The sequence below is a fragment of the Tamandua tetradactyla genome, unplaced genomic scaffold (genome assembly GCF_023851605.1).
Source record: "Tamandua tetradactyla isolate mTamTet1 unplaced genomic scaffold, mTamTet1.pri scaffold_130_ctg1, whole genome shotgun sequence".
In the NCBI taxonomy this organism is placed as follows: Eukaryota; Metazoa; Chordata; class Mammalia; order Pilosa; family Myrmecophagidae; genus Tamandua; species Tamandua tetradactyla.
This window is the reverse complement of record NW_027518267.1, coordinates 165,608-183,631: the sequence shown is the minus strand read 5'-3', so window position 1 is coordinate 183,631 and position 18,024 is coordinate 165,608. Positions and strand designations below refer to the sequence as shown.

Genomic DNA, 18,024 nt, shown 5'->3' with positions numbered 1-18,024 from the left:
ATATATTTGCAAAACTTCTAAATGGATTCCCATTTCTGTCATCATCTCAGTTGACTCAGTTTCAAAAGGGAGCCAGAACAGCTTTGTTAAAATTCCATTTAAATCTTGTTATCCTCTCTCAACCCTCCAATGACATCTCGAGTTAACCAAAGCCAAAATTATCACAAAGATGTCCAAGCTCCATAAGCCTTCCTTTCCTCTCTCTGCTCCTGACCCCCACCTTTCTCCCCTTAGCTGCTTGCTATGCTCCAGTCATAGCTCCCCTCCATTCTACTCAAGTATGAAATACAGCTTGATGGCTTTTGCAGTTGGTCCTCTATACTTCAGGAATGCTCATCCAAGGCATCCTCATAACTAGCTCCTTTACTACTCAAGTTTCAGATATGCAAGATTTTATCTCTTTTATTCTCTGCCTTTTCTATTGCAATGTAGTTCACTTCTTGATATTTCTTACTACTATTTTCTCCAGTACAGCTGATTTTGTTATATTGTGGACATCTCATTTCTGTATATAACTTTTTTCTTTCACCTTCACTAAAATGGACTCTTCCTCATGTGATTTTGATGGGAAATAAATCAGTTAATTTTTTATCACTTGTTTATTTGTAGATTTATTGCAAAGTCACTTAGACTGACTATTTTAAATGAATAAGTACAAAATGAGAAATATTTTATGGCTGGACAACATCTATGAAAGTGTGGAATTCAAGATAACTAAAAGAGGTTACCTTTGGGGAAGAGTTACAAATACCCGGACCCAATCACAATCTTGATCCCATCTGATTCTAATATTCTCTGATTCTCTTAATGATCCCAGAATTTCATCATTTAAAAAAAATCATCGCAAAGCATTTTCAAACTTTGACTCAGGTGCTGGCTTAGTATTTCCTATGCAACATTTCATTTCTTTCCTCAAATACTTATCATAAGTAGGTTTAAAGTCAATAACAATAATATGTAGATGATCAAATTAATATGAATTTAGGAATTACACAGTTAGTAAGTGGTGTTTTCTCCCTAAGTCATCTTTTTCTTACATGATAGCAGGTTGCTACTGGATTGCATGGTTCCCTTACTTTCTGAATATAATTCCTTAATTCAAAACAAATATGATAATGCAGAGGATTCAGATGTTATCCTTAGATGGGCACCTTATATATACAGGTCAGAAAAATGTTTCCAATAATGTCCAAAGCATCTGCTGAATGATTCCTACAGTCTTACATTTGCAACAAGTACTGATTATGAGCACAGAAACATTCCATTACACACTCACCAGTATCAGGAAACTTACTTGTAACTTTTACTGCCTTAACCCATGAAAGATGCCCGCTGTGGATCTGGAAAACTTATAACTGCTCCTCCTCCCCTGTGTACTTGATTCTTTAAGGACCTCAGGGATTGATACCCTGGAGAGATTGTGCAGAGGCAATTAAATCTGTGTTGACTCATTTCTGAGAATTTTACTCAAAGCAAATGAAGAGAAGTTTTTTTAAAAGATGATTATGAAATATTGATAATCTACTGTTTAGAAAATATCTTCCTAGAACATTATTTAATTGTCAAGTAACTCTATGAAATGTGTCTTGCAGTCCCCATACATGCAAAAACAAGTTCAGGTGCAGTCATTGACTTTGTTCAACATAAACTCAAAACTTCCATACAGTTAGGATTATAAGCTGAGATAACCAAGTTGTAAAATTCAAGTTGTTTCTTGTTTACCATGCAAAATTTAGAGATGCATATTGTTGACTATCTATCCAGCTATGAATATATTGCTTTCGATATGGTTGTAAATTACTTATCCTCCATATCAATACAGATAGATTTTGTAAAAACATGTGCCCTCACTCCTCATAAAAGAATTACCTGATTCAGAAGTGAAAATAATGGTTTCATATTGACTAATGTAACTAAAAGATTGTTCATTTCTCCCTTATATGTGTTCATGATACTTATTGAGCACTTAGTATGGGTCAGACACTCTTCTAACTGGTTCAGAATTTTCATTTGATTTCATCATTCACAGCAACCTTGTGAAGTAAAGGTAATTATCATTTCCATCTACAGATGAGTTATCTGAGACACCAAAAGCGCTGTACATACAATAGACTAGGTGGCAAATGTGTAGGCTGACAAAGCCAAAGTTCAAAACCATTTATCCTAGTATGTTTAACCTGTCTCCAAAACCACAACTAGGTCCAACATTAACTGTGTTATAGACTCCCTGCCAGGCACCAAGGACATGGGGTTGATCTAAGGCAAGGATGCATTTTATAGAATGAAGACAAACCTTGCTAACAAGTAAGCACAACAGATCATGATCAAATTGTTATGTGCAACAGGTCATATGCCATGGATAGCAAGTGTTCAAGTGTCTTGGCTGCACTGCTCAAACAACATTCTAAGAATAAGGGGCATAAATAAAGTGACAGAAATCCAAGCTGAAGTGGATGCACTGAAAAGAATCATGGCCAGAAACCATAGCTGAAAGACTGGAGTTATTGGTAGCCCAAACAATAAATTTTGTTGATTCATTGTCACCCTCAAAATGAGCAGCAGAAACCTTGCCAAAGCATGACTATGAAGAATCTCACACTTACAATCATCAACAGTGTGTTGATTTTGTGTTGCTTTATATCATTGTGTCACCTCTCTGTGGTGGATTTATACATCCAAGCTGTGTGAAGAAATAAGAAAGTTATTTGTCAAGGATATGAGAGAGTAAGGAGTTGAAAGCAATCCTTGCAATGCAAATCTTTCATGACAAACAGTATCTTCCTTTTCTTACTTTCTTTTTCTTAAGGAACTTTCTTCTATGCCTCCAGATTTATATTTTGCCTATCAACCAATTGATTCCAGTGCACTTGAGATTGAACCATCTATTGCAACTGTAGCCTTGAAAAGGTATTTTCTTGTATCATTGATCTAACTAATGTCTGCCTAGGGAAACATTTTGGGTTTTAATTGCATAACGCTGTCACCAAGGTGGAAACTACCAGTTTATAAGCTGTGTACTAACCCTAAGGAACTTTGTATGTGAATGCAAAAGGTTTCAAGAGACAGTCCTGCTTTTATATTACCTTAAAGTCTTTTGTTATTGAAGAGTTACAGGTGCTTCAAAACAGTATATATGGAGAATAGTTGTTTGAGAATTGTAATCAAATTGTTGGTGCTGCTTGTTTTAGCAGGCTAAACAGATTAAGTATTAGAAATACTTTATTTCAGCCAGTTAGAGAATATTTTTCTAGTCCTTTAGAAGCACACACAATTATCCTTATTCTCCTAGTGTTTACTCTGGAGAGTGAAGTTCAATGTGCTGGTTGTTCACAATAGAGTTAATAGCTTGACTTCTTAATTCTGCATTACAATTGATTTGAGAAGAGGATGGAATAGAAAATAATATAATAGGTAGCAGAGAGGGTGGAGAGGGAAATTGCTCTAGCTCATCAAATATAAATTCAAGAACTACATTGTATGTGCTTGCATTTTAGTTGTATAAGGAGAGGTACTGTGGGGAATGTTTTCCATTCTGGGCAAAACTTGGAATGAACAGAGTCTACAGTCAAATCCTGGGTTTGGATTTAACTATTGTTTAATAACAATTTGAGTATCCTTTGTAGGCTAACCAGTTCTTTAATCTCCTTTGTTTTGGAGAATTATTTTGTGAAACTTGAGAGTAGACAGTATGATGTGTTGAACCAATGTAAAAAATGTAACATTGATTTTATTGCAGTAAGAAAACTGGACTAAAATCATACTGCTTAGGCCCCTCCACCACCTGTTATGTTATATATATCTTTGATGTGCTTCTGTAAGAAGATGTCTGATGCCTTAGATTTAATGATTTTTTTTTACCAATAAGTGCTTCTAAATAGAAAAGATATTACATTTGACTATTTTCCAAATAAAAGAATAAATTTGTCTATAGAACCTGGTCACCTGTTTAGAATAGTCATTTGCCTTGTATATATGTGTCTCCCATAATCTGGCCCACAGTTCCAATTTTTCTGTCTAAATCTCTTGATTCTTGCAACCTAATTCATTTATTTGAAGTATATCTTAGGCCCACTAGAACTCTTTTCAAGTTGGTCAGGCATGGGACAAATATTGTTCCAGTCCTCTTTATCAAAACTAATGCCTTTTAATTGCACCAACATTTCCTATTAGAAAACATGGCTGCTCTAGACAAAAATTTAGCACTTCTGAATAATAGTTTCTGAATAGCTTCAATCCAAAGAAAAAGGCTTAAAACTTATTTCCCTTTCATAGACACACCTGGATAAAATTAATTTTCATGTTTTAGGGATCAATTATTTAACTGTTCTTTTGTCTACCTATGTATATAGTTTGACAGATTATTTCCATGTTATTTTAATCATCCTGAAGTCTCAGAAATGAATAAAATTAGACAATAAACCATTGTAATATGTGGTAACACCTATTTGCTTTTATCTTTGTAAGCTTTCTACTAATGTAGTGGAGTGTATTTAAGAATCACTGTAGCAGAAATAAGGCTGTAGCATTTGGAGAAGCTGCTGTCTCTTTGCTTGGAAGATAGACTATAAAATTGTTGCTATTTTGAGCTGGTTGAAAGAAAAGCCATTTACTTCCACTTGACAGTTCATAAATGGTATGTATGTATAATAGTTCAATCTGTAAAAGAGAAAATGGGAACAGTACAAATGTTTTTGGAATCATTGTAAATTTATATATTTTAAGTTACTTGCATTGAAATATATAATTCACAGGTGAAAAGGGTGGCTAAACTGAGAAATTTCAATTCCAAAGATAATACACTATTTGTTGGGAGAGAAAATGAATTAGGAAATTATGAGGACATGTTATAATATAAAATGGAAATGGAAACAAGATTACTACTCTTTTCCTTACTCTTATATTTTGACTTTTGTTAACATAAAGATAATAGACTTCCTTAGATACATGAGAGAACAAACACATTTACTTTACTATGAGTATCCAGCAATATACTTTCTCCATCCCCCCAAATTAAAGAATCAAAAGCAAAAGTATAACAGCTGTAAGGGAGAAATAAAATATATGAGAAATGATGGATAGATAAATAGATTGCAAAATGCTTTAAGCCTAAGGGAAGATTCTAAGTGAAAGTCTCTACTGGGTGGAGCAGTGATTTGTAATGAACCACATTCTATGAATTTGTATTTCTTTGCCTATTTAGTTTTATATATGACAAATGTATAATTAAAAATGTAGACTATGTCAATGTTATGCATATTTCCTGAACATAACAGCATTTGGGAACATAAAACTTGAGATTGTGCCAATCTAAAAATTCCTATTATTGATTTTCAAGGATAGGTTAAAGTTTGCTGAAGGACAAAATAAGGAAGGATAGCCAGGTCAGAGCAAAAAGCATATGGCAAGGACAAAATTAAGAACCTTGTGATATACTCTAGAATACTTCAGTAGCAAAATTTGAAAAAATCCTATAATCAGACAAATTAATATTTATATTTTGACAGAACCACAGAGAGTGCATTTTTAAGATAATACTATGTATTTCATCATATCCTCAAAAATACATCTTATAATAATACATCTGAACTGCAAATCAACTGTAATCATGGCTTTGGAGACTCAGGTAGCATTTTCTGGGATGTTATATGAAAAAAGTCTCAAAGGACTGTTGTGGAAATACATATATCATACCTAGCAAAGGCAATCCAAAGCATCAGAGGAGGGGAAAAGAATGACATTTCCAGGAAATAGTCTTACTGACCAAGGGTAAGTACATAAGATAAGAGGCAGATAAACATTTGGTCTCTCTGTGCCATCAGCTATAATTAGGAATATAGCTGCACTGTCTGGCCTGGCTCTCATATGATAACTTCTATGCTGCAGGTTACACACACACACACAAACCCATACACTCACACACCACGTACATGCTCATGTACACTCACACACTCATATGCTGCCATTAAGACAGGGTGACATCTGATGATGTATCAGTCTTGTATCTGCACTTGATTCACCCTATATTCACTCACCTAGTGGAGAAACCTACAGGACAAAAATGTGCATGCTGTTTGATGCTTAACAATGCTTCCCAAGCTGTTAGGGGATGACATTTTCATATCTCAGTACTGATTTTTATTTACCACAGAATTTTGTGGGCTCCCAGGGAAGGAAGCAAGAAGCAAGGCTGCTACAATGGAAAACACATTTTGCAACCCATTCATGTCTGATATTTTCCATGCTTTTTATTTCACATTCACATATTAATTGAAATTATTTTTAATTCAAAGCAGATCTGAAGTCTTGTGAAGGAGTCCTCTCTTTTATTTATTCTTCCTTCTTACTGGTCTTATGGTACATGAAAGAGTGAATCTTTCTTTGATATAAATGCAAGTACCCATTTATTCATCTTAGAAATATTTATAGAGTGCCCATTAGTTACAAGGAACTACATTGTAGATGCAACATTAAAAGAAACAGTCAAATTGCTCTGCTGTTATGGATGTTGTATTCAGGAGGGAGAAAAAAGTAATAAACTTAACAGGAGTTGGAAGAAGACAATACGTACAGGGGAAATGGAGCAGTCTGAGCAGAGTGATAAGGAGAGGTGAATGTCAGCATGAAAATTAAAATAGATGATTAAAGGGGTGCAAAGGTAGTTCAGAGGTCAGAATGCCCGCCTTTCATGTAAGAGACCTGGGTTCGAGTCCCAGACCATGCAACTCTCACCAAAAAGATAGATGATTAAAGATGGGCTTAATTGAGAAACTGACATTTGAAAAGGACTTACAATAGATGTGGTCATGCCACATATTCCTTTGAGGGAATAGTGATCAGACAGAAAGAAGAAGCCATTCAATATCTTGATATTGGGGCATGGTTGGATTTTTGAGAAACAGTAAGATTGCCAGCAGTTCTAGAAGAGAGTGAATGTTGGGGCAAATATTAGGAAATAAAAATACTTATTAATGGAAGTAAAAGGTATATAAAAATTTAGAATATTGTATGGAATTTAACTTTAGAGGAAAATAAGAGCACTTAACAGGGTACAGGAGTGACATGACCTGGCCTTTTTTTTGTATGCTGTATGACAGGGGTCACATTTCATTCTTTTTCTATAAGATTATCCCATTATTACAGTCCCACTTGTTCGTTTTGCTTGCTTGTTTGCTGGTTTGTTTAGGGAAGTGCATGGGTGAGAAATTGAACCCAGGTCTCCTCTATGGCTGGAGAGAATTCTACCACCGAATTACCCTTACACCCTCATGACATTACCTTTTAATTAAAGACCTACAGGTTATAGATAGTAAAGGGTAGAGGTATGGACCAGTTGAAAGATTATTGGACTATGCTTGGCAAAAATAATGGTGTTTGGACCCAAGTGGAAGTAGTGGATTTGGAGAGAAATAGATTAAGGATAAATCATGAAGGTGAGGACCCCAGGATATTCTAGAAGTTTGAAGAGCATATAGGAAGGGAAAGTGAGGAGGATAATGCCAAATTTTTGGCTTGAGAAACTGAAAAGGTGGAATTTTATTAACTAATCTGGAGAATGATCAATTTTTGGAAGCGATGTGTAGGAATTCTGTTTTAAACATGCCACATTTGACATATTTATTATTCATCTCTTGTAATTATAGAATGTTAACATTGGAAAGAAAATTCAGTGTCTTCTAGTTGTGAAGTTTTTAATACAAATTTCATAACCAGAAATTCCATGGATGGATTTCTGGTAACTTGTAATCTTTCTAAAATTTTATGTGTTTATACAAATGTGCATTTTGATGGGACAATATTTGCCTTTACCAGTTTCTTAAAGAGGCCCATGATTCCAAAATGTTAAGCAATAGTAATTATCTGAAATTAACAAAGTTAAGGAAAGGGGGCAAACAATACACACAAGCTCAAAAATCTGAATTTTAGGGAAACATCTATAAAAATACAAATCTTGAAGTAAAAAAAATATTGATGGTTTTGGTATATTGTGTTTCTGACTTCAGACAAATTGATGGTAATTTGCCATGTATCTGAAGATATATGAGTATGAAAGATTGTTAATCTCTTCTCCAACCTATACTGTCATGGCTGCCATTATCTATTCATATTTTATAATGGTTTCTACAAGACATGTCAACAAATGGCAATTATAGAAAGTGTTGTTGAGACTATCCCAAGAGTATGGAGCTTCCAAGTGATGGAATCAGGGTTTAATCAGGTCTCATTTCAGTTATGCAATTCTGCTTGTGCCAGACCTGTCTGCCTTATCTGGACTACTACCAGTGTCTGTGTTCAGCTGTTCACTCAGTTGGGGCTTGTTGATCTAGAATGTCCCCAGTAACATGTCTGAAGCCAGCTTAGTGTCAACAGGGGAGACTGAGAAAACCTGGCTAGATGTCTAAAAAGCTAACTCAATTTTGTTTACATGGTGGAGGCATGATTCCAAACTGAAAACAAAGGCAATCAAAGACTCACAGACACAGGCTGGCTGGGAACTCATGTGACACAGACTTTGGTACAACCTATTGGACAAAGAAAAGCAAAAAGAATTTCAGATTCAAGGGGTGGAAAAATACATCCCACTCTTAAAATCAAGGCCTATAAAGAAATGTGGCATGTCTTTTTTCTTTTTTTCAATATGGCAACAAATCATTGGGTTGTAGTTTAGTTTTTTATCTCTTCCTGTTTTATACAGAGCTTGGTACTAAAATATAATGTAATTAATTTGTGGGACAACTGTACTACCTGCAGAAGTATAAATAATGACTGTAATATCAGTTCTCCTAATGGATCATTAAAAGTTTTCATCAAATCTGTGCATCTGTTTCAAGACTTTGTAGTTTTTTGTGTGTATTAGGGATAGGAAACTTTCATTGCAAATGCACACTTCAAAAGTTTCATGTCTTTAGGACTTCGTTAGTAACTTGAGGTTGATGTACTATAGGATATGAATTTATGTTTAGAAGACAATTTGAGAATGAATTTCTTTGTTTTCTGCCTACCAGGATAAGGACCCATTTTATACAACTGTTAGTCATTCTTACCGGAAATTCTTAATGCATCATTTTATTGCTTTTACTAAAAGATTGATTAATAGATGACAGAGGACAGGATTTAAGAGAGTTTCCAGGTAACAGAGAACCCTTGAGCCCCTTTAATTTATTACCTGGCTTTTATATTAAACATGTAGATCCGATTGCATGGCTTCCTCATTGTGGTAATAACTTCCAATTGAATCAAAATCATCCTGTCTAATCTGCTAATACTTTTCTTCACCCCATCTTTGTTTAATCTCTCATAGTTTCTTGAACTCACCAGAATTTCTCCTTTGTGAGAACTGTCATTCATTCTGTTTCTTCTTTGAGACTGATCTCATTTCTCTCTTGACCCCTCAAATGTGCTGCCAACTAGAGGAATGCTCTTATTTCAGGTCTCCAAGAATATCTCTCCTTCTTGAAAATCTTTGTAAGTGGACCAGAAAAATATTTTGCTGATTGTTATGCTCTTTAGAGGCAAGAAAAGATGATAGTTATTGGCTCTGTGAAATGTTCCCAAGGTTGCCCAAAGTCATTGAATGTACTTGAGTCTGATGATCTCCAACCATAACTTTCCTTGCCTAAACAATAGATAATGCACCAATATATATGTGGAAAGAGTGAGTGCAAGCCTGGATATATAATTGATAGAGAAAGTTCCAGGTTACCATTGAAGTAGCAACTTTATAAGTCAAAGTTTTGCATATTATGCATACAATAATAATAAACCCTGTTGTCATAACATGATTTCAAGGTAGACTTCAGCATACAAATAGTAACACAATGCCATATATTTAACTGTGAAGTTCCTAAAGTATGTGAGAGCGGTAAGAGGAAAGTGATTATGTGAGTAATTTAGTTAGTTGAAGCCTTGAGTGGATGAAACAATTTGTGAGGCAGAAGGTTGTAAAGATAACCTGAAGTCAGCTTTTTAAGCACCCTGAATACAGGCTAAATCATTTGCAGTTTATGTGCTAATGAGTAGAGATCCCTTACATAGAAACAGCAAGATAAGTAGAATAACCTGCAGGTCTCTGAGCTGCTATAACCAGTTTTGTTTATCATTTGCAACTTCACTGAATGTTACCAGGTATATCTGCAATATTATGGCACCCACTACTTGTTTCCTAACAGCCAGAACTCTAGACCTCAAGTAAGAAAAATTGGGTTTGCATTCTAGGTACACTATTGACTCTGATTGAGTTCAAAGTTAAATATTTTACATTGAGAAAGGGAAAACCTTTTTGGTTTCAGCTTTCTGCTACTTCCTTTGTTGGCAGAGAGGATGTCAGTTTGCAATTGAGATCATAAACTCTCATACAGTCATATTAATTATCTTATAAATATGCCTCCCTCTTTGTTTCCCTGAAGATCTTGGGATACCAAAACAAAGGGTTTGAGGGATTCATAATTTTTCAGTGTTTTGACACACAAACATAGATTTTGCCTAATGTTCAATATCCCCAGTATCAAAAAATGCCTGAACCATGGTTATATATTTTCCATTAACTAAGGGAAGATGGAAAACAAAGTATTCTTAATTTAAATATTTTGAAAGCTGTTTTTAAAGTTAATTGAATGCAAGTAGTCAGAAGGCTAGAACATTATCTTTGACAGGAAAATGAGAGAAAAATAATTCACATATGAGAGAGAAAGAATGACTTGCCCATTGAGAACAAGTACTCTTGATGAAGAAAATTCTGGGTTCAAACACCAATCCTGTGTTTTTTAGCTCTGTGCCTTTGAAATGTACTTAAACCTCAAAGATTCTGATTCATCAACTATAACAAGAGAATCATAATTAAACATACTTAACACATTTGCTGTGATGACTAAATGGGTTAAATATAAGACTTAGAATAGCAATGGGAATACAGTGAGCAATATATACACATTTTTCCCTAGTTTTTACTAATCATGGAAGGAGTAGTAGCTCTATACAGGTATTCATAAAAGTATCAGTAAAATACCTGGCTCAGAGTAAGTTTTCAATATATATGGAATGATGCTGACATTTTTTGAATGCCCAGGAGGGACCATACAATGACCAGCTGTTTTCAAGTAGGTCTACTCGATCAGATAAACTACCAGGAGCTATTGATTTCCTTATTTGGCTTCATTTCCTCAGCTGTCTGATGAGAATAAGAGCTTGACCACCCTTTAATAGCTAATAACTGAAGAGTCCTGGTTTTAAATCCAGATCTGACACTTATTTCAGTGGTCTTTCTAAATCATAGACTGAAGTTCTGTAATTCTAAGTAAGAAGTAATGAAAATCCATAAGCCTCTAAATATTTCTTGATTTAAGGTTGATGCCTTTGTTCACTTTTTGACAATATGCATCATCAACTCATTTTTTCTCATGATCATAATTAGGTTTTCTCCTCTGAGGACATGGGAATGGAAAATCATACCATTCTGACAGAATTTGTCTTGGTGGGCTTTATTTCAGATCCCCAGTTGCAGCTGATTCTATTTGGAATGTTTCTGATCCTCTACTTGGTAACCTTGTCAGGGAACATGACCCTGGTTATCTTAATCTTGACTGATTCTTGCCTGCACACATCCATGTACTTTTTCATTGGCAATCTGTATTTCCTGGATTTCTGGTACACATCTGCATACACCCCCAAGATCCTGGCCATTTGTGTCTCTGAAGACAAATGTATGTCCTTGCCTGGATGTGGAGCCCAGTTCTTCTTTTCCTGTGTTGTAGCCTACACTGAGTGCTATCTCCTAGAAGTCATGGCATATGATCACCATGTGACAATTTGTAGCCCACTACTCTATTCAGGTAAAATGTCCAGGTCTTTCGGTATGGGCTTCGTTTTGGGCTCATACTTTGGGGGTCTCTTGAATGCCATAGCCCACGCTGCCAACACTTTCCACCTGAAATTCTGTGGTAAGAATATCATTGACCATTTCTTATGTGATGTTTCACCTTGATAAAAATGTTCTGCACAGACACCCAGGTCTACAAAAAGTCCTCCTGGGTGTGGTGGGTTTCACAGTACTGTCCAACGTATTTGCCATCCTGATTTGTATTTCAATATCCTTCTGGCTATCCTGAGGATCTGCTCTGCCTCTGGAAAGTGCAAGGCCTTCTCCACCTGTGCTTCCCACCTAATCTCAGTCACCCTCTTCAAAGGGTTCATACTCTTCATATATTCAAAACCTAGCTCCACTTATTCTTTGGCAAGTGATAAAGTGGTTGCTTTGTTTCACACTGTGTTGAACCCATTGCACAACCCTCTCATCTATAGGATAAGGAATAAGGATATCAAAGAGGCTTTCAGAAAAGCAATACAGAGTCTACAACCACAAAGATGACACGTCATAATCAGTGCTTTTGCTGAGTGTTCTTATTGTATTTTCCATATGATCAACTTATAGACATATTTGTAAGTGTGGCAAGATTTCAATTAAATTTGCAAATTTTACATGAAGCAATGAAGTATAGTGTAACCATCTTTTTCATTGTTTTTACTTTGTTTTAATGTAAAATATTTGAAACCTTAAATATTGGGTTTTGAGATTGGGCAGAGATAACGGAATAAGAAGTTATTTTGTTCATTCATTGTTTGATTTTGAAGCCTGGCAACCAAACTATATTGAGTAAGGAGAGGACATGAAATTGTTACAATATTGGAAATTTAACTCTAGAAATATTAATTTTATGAGATGTTCATCTTAGTTTATCAGCTATTAGGATAAGAACCACATATATCTCAACATTTCAGAGGCTGCAATTTTTGTGTACTCCTGGGGCTGGTAGCATGTTTTAAGTCTTATACTTTTTGATTTGTCCCTTAATTCTTCCATGAATGCCTGCTTCTGTATTTACCTGATGTTCTAATGTACCATTTAGATTCCCTTCTCATTTTCTTCTATATGTATTTTCCCTATATTATCTTTGTGGTTACCATGTATCTTACCTTTAACATCCTAAGTCTAAAGTAATCACCTTGATTTGTTATCAACTCACCTTCAATAGCATATACATACACTAATTCAGTACCCTGCTGTTCTCCCACTTGTTTTGTTGTATGTATTACAAATTATATTTTTATGCATTGTAAGTCCAGAATCATAGATTTTTCCTAACTTTTTATGCACCTTGATTTTAGAATCTATAAGTAGTTAGAAGTACAATTACCAAAAAATACAGTAAAATAGTGCTGTCATTTATAATCATTCATAGAGGTAGCTTTACAAAACTTCTTTATTTCTTTATGCCACTTCAATCCACTGTTAAGTGACTTTTCTTTCAGTCTATTGAGCTCTCTTTAGCATTGATTATAGGTTAGGTGATGAACTCCCTCATCTTTTGTTTGCCTGAGAATCTATTAATCTTTCCTCATTTTAAAATAACATGCATGGCATATAAAATTCTTGGTCAGCATTTGTTTTCTAACAGGATTTTGAATATTTCTTCCCACTGCCCCCTTGCCTTCAAGTTCTCTAATTAAAAATTGGCACTTAATCTTATTGGGACACACTTGAACATAATGTGTTTTTTTCTTGCACATTTCAGAACTCTCTTCTTGTCCTTGCAATTGTCAGTTTGATTACTGGCTGGAAATAGGTCTCCTAATGTTTTTCCTGCTTGAATTCATTGGGCTTCTTGAATGTATGTATTCATGTCTTTCATTAAATTTGGGAAATATCTACCATGGTTTAATTGAATATTCCTTCTCTCTTGTTTCTTCTTCTGGGGGCACCTACAGTGCAATTGCACAGATTCTTTAAAAGCACTACAATTAAGAGTGACAATTTCTGAATGAGAAAATAAGAAATAATGGGAGTTTTTATATATGGGTACAATTGGAAATCCTTGGGAGCAGAATGTACCTGATCAGATTTCTAGAAAGCTTACACAACTTTGTGTATCTGGTAGTGGCAGGATTCCAAAAGTGAGAAGAGAAGTTTTTAAAGCTTCTTGAAACTAAGCTTGGAGTTTATGCATTACATCCTCTGCTACAACTTATGAGTCAAAGAAACCACAATACCATCTTTGATAAAGGGTAGAAAAACAGCCCAGACTCTTGATATTGGGGCCTCTAAAGTGTATCTTTTTAAAAAATTATATCCATAGATCATTGGTTTGGGATTTAGTTTACCTCTTTCTATGTTTAACAGAAATTTGGTACTAAAATATATTGTGGTGAATTTGTGGTATAATCGTATTACACACAGGAGTCAAAATGGTGACTATAATATTGTACTTCTAATGAAATATAAAAAGATTTCATCAAATTTATTTCTGTATCTGTTCTGAGACTTTGCAGTTTCTTATGTAGAGACAGGAAGCTTTCATTACAAATGCATACTTTGAAAGAATCTTGTTTCTAAGGCTTCACTAGCACCTTGGGGTTGAATTATTTTGTACAGGTAAATTCCTTTTTAGAAGAGAGTTTGAGAATCTTCTGCCTAACAGGGTGAGTTTTCAGCTTATATAACCATTATTCATTCTTTCTAGAACTTCCTAATGAGTCTTTGTTAGCCTCTTAACAGGTGACAGAGGAAGGAACATATCAGAGTATCCAATTAAGAAGAAATCCTTGTTCCTCTTCAATTTATACCTTATCCTGCAACCAGAGTGAATGTTGAATATATCTGATCATGTCACATCCCCATCATGGTAATGTCTTCCAGTTGTGTTGATTTACAGATCAAAATCCTCAGTATGGCTTCCTAAGTGCTTCTTGACTTGGGGTCTCTTCTGACTCACACAGGTACCTTTAATCTCCTCAACTTTAGCTAATCTCTCTTACATCCTTGAACTCACCAGGCTTTTTCCCAGGTGAAGACAGTGATAAATACTCCCTTCTCATGGGTCTTCTTTTCCCTCTCTCCTACAGTGAGGGATCAATGTTTCTCATGTTTCAGATCACATTTACATAGCTCTTATTCAGGGAAACTTTTAAGCAGTAGACCTGAAAATATATTTTATCCATTGCTATCTTTGTTAAAGGCAAAAAAGGGAAGATTAGTAGTTGATTCTGTCCAGACAGTTTCCTTTTTTTGCCCAAATCATGTTTAATTTAAAGAAGTCCCAACTATGACTTTTTATGTAGAAAAAGTGACATATCACCAGTGTTTAAGTTCAAACACTGAATGCAAACACAAATATATAAGTGATAGAGAATGTTCTGAATAAACAATGAGGCAGTGACTTCATACCACAACATTTTGCACATATTTAAGATAACAATTCCTGCCAAAGTAACATGATTTTGGGCTGGAAATTTCAGAAAAATATTTTAACATACAAATGAATGGTAGCACAATGCTATGTAGCTAACTAGGAACCTCCTAAACTATGTGAGATTATCATGGAGAAATTGATCATGTGTAAAATATAGTTTTTTTTGAAGTCCTGAATGAATGAAGACAAAAATAGTGAAGCAGAAGGTTGGGAAAGTAAGCTGAAATCAGCTTATAAATAACTTTTGGCATCTAGCAAAGGCATCTGTATTTTGTGTGTTAATGAGTAGTTACCACTTACACTGACAGTTTGTAAAATAAATTGTACTTCCAGGTTTGGCACTGCTTTTACCCCGTGTCATCAATCAACTTTCAATATCTCTGAACATCAACAGGTTTATTTGAAAAATTAGAACATCCACATATTTCTTCCCAACAAGCCATTATGCTGCATCTCAAGTAGAAGATTTCTGTTTGCAGCAGTTGTTTACATACAACTCAAAGTTAAATGTTTTAAACATTAAACAAATCACAATCCTTTCTTGGCTTCTATTACCTCTCACTGCCACTATATCCAAGGAGGATGTCACTTGGCTACTGAGACCATCAGCTCTAATTTGTTAATGGCAATATTTGCAAATGCGTGCCTCCCTCTTACCTTCTTTGGGGAGCTTCAGAATAAGGACATAATCTTTGAAGGATTCTTGATTTCCCAATGTTTAATATTGAAAAATGCACCCTTCCCAATATTCATTATGCATGGTTGAAGAAGAAAAAAGCACTAAGCATGCATACAAATCTCACATCAATTATGGCAAAGAAAAACATACCACTTATTTTATCTTAAAATAAATTCTTTCAAAGCTGTTTTTAAAAAGTAAAGAGATTCAGGTTTTCACCCCAGAAGGCTACAGCTTTGATGTTTTCTTTCCAGACCTGTGAACATGAATGTTATTTAAGCTCTCTGCTCTTCTGTTTCATTAACTATAAAGAGAAAAATATAATAATTTCTGCCTTCTATGGTTGCAGTGATGATAAAGTTGGTTAAGAATAAGAAATAATAGTAACTGGCATCTACTGAGTAATATATAATTTTGCCACATTATGAATAATAGCAGGAGTGTCAGCACAATATTGGTATTTATATAAATATCAACAAAGTGCCAGGGACACAAGAATCTGTCAATCATATGTGGAGTAATGCTGAGAATTTTTTGGTTCTCGCTACATGACAAATCTGGAGGTGGCATTTTCATGTATGTCTCCTTTGCCCAATCATGTAATCTGTTAATAACTTGTTAGTAATTTTTATGAGCTTCAGAGACTAAACTTCTGTAACCAATAAAAAATAAACCTCTTGGTAATTGTTGAATTAATTGATGTCCTTGTTAAATTATTATATCAGAGAAAGCCTTCTTTTTTTAGTTATAATCTCAATCAGATTTTTTCCTCTGTTAGACATGGAACTGGGAAATCATACATTCCTTGCTGAATTCAGCTTGCTGGACTCCACGTCTGTCCCCCAATTGCAGCTGATTCTATTTGGAATATTTCAGAAACTCTGCTTGGTAACCTTGTCAGGGAACATGACCCTTGTTATCTTAATCTGGGCTGCTAATTGCCTGTCCACATGCATGTACTTTTTAATTGTCAGTCTATATTTCCTGGTACATATCTGTGTATAACCCCAGAATCCTGACCATCTGTGTCTCTGAAGATGAATGTATGTCCTCGGTAGTATGTGGAGCCCAGCTCTTCTTTTCCTGTGTTGTAGCCTACACTGAGTGCTATCTCCTAGCAGTCATGGTTTATGACCACCATCTGGCAATTTGTAGCCCACTACTCTATTCTGGTACCATGACTATTTTTTTCTGTGCTGGCCTTGTTGCTGGGGTCTGCACAGGAGACCTCTGGAATGCCATATACCACACTGCCAATACTTTCCACATGAAATTATGTGGTAAAAATATCATTGACCACTTCTTCTTGGATGCTCTACTACTGGTAAAAACGTCCTGTTCATACATCCAGGTCTATGAAAAAGCCCTTCTGGGTGTAGTTAGCTTCACAGTACTGTCCAGCACACCTGCCATCCTCATCTCCTACTTCAGCATCCTCTTGGATATCCTGAGGGCCTCCTCTGCCTCTGGGATGCACAAGGCCTTCTCCACCCTGTGCTTCACACATGATCTCTGTCATGCTCTTCTATGGGTCCTTGTCTTCATGTATTCAATGCCCAGCTCCACTATTTCCTAGAGTGAGACAGAGTGGCTGCCATGTTCCACATGATGGTGAATCCATTACTCAACCCTCTCATCTATAGCCTGAGGAACAATAATGTCAAAGAGGCTTTCAGAAAAGCAATACAGAGATGAAATATCATCATTTTTTTCTTTTTGCTGAACATTCTTTTTGAACTATCCAAATTATTGCCTTGATATTTTTTAAACCTTGCAATATTTAAATTAAGTACATTATACTGAAAACAATGAAATATTGTGCAAACTACTCTGTAATTGTTATTATTGTGTCATAATGTAAAATAATTTAAAGTATTATTTAAGTATTGAATTGTTGATATTCTCTTCAATGGAATTGTGCTTCTTGGCACAATAAAAAAGGGTTTCCTTAAAATTTATCCTTTTACTTGTCTTGTTAGTTCTTAAGGAGAAATAAATGTAGTTCAATTTATTTTGTATTTGTTTTGGCTTTGAAGTTTGATAAACAATTTTTGTTGCTTTGGAGAAGGTATAGAATAGTTGGACTACTAGAAATGTGATTAGGAT

At 35.1% G+C, this 18,024-nt stretch overlaps 2 pseudogenes; both read left to right on the top strand.

Moving 5' to 3' along the window:
* The first annotated feature begins 11,425 nt into the window (after nt 1–11,425).
* On the top strand, nt 11,426–12,361 carry LOC143673103 (olfactory receptor 9G4-like; annotated as a pseudogene).
* Nucleotides 12,362–16,698: 4,337 nt separating this feature from the next.
* On the top strand, nt 16,699–17,613 carry LOC143673101 (olfactory receptor 9G4-like; annotated as a pseudogene).
* Nucleotides 17,614–18,024: the final 411 nt, after the last annotated feature.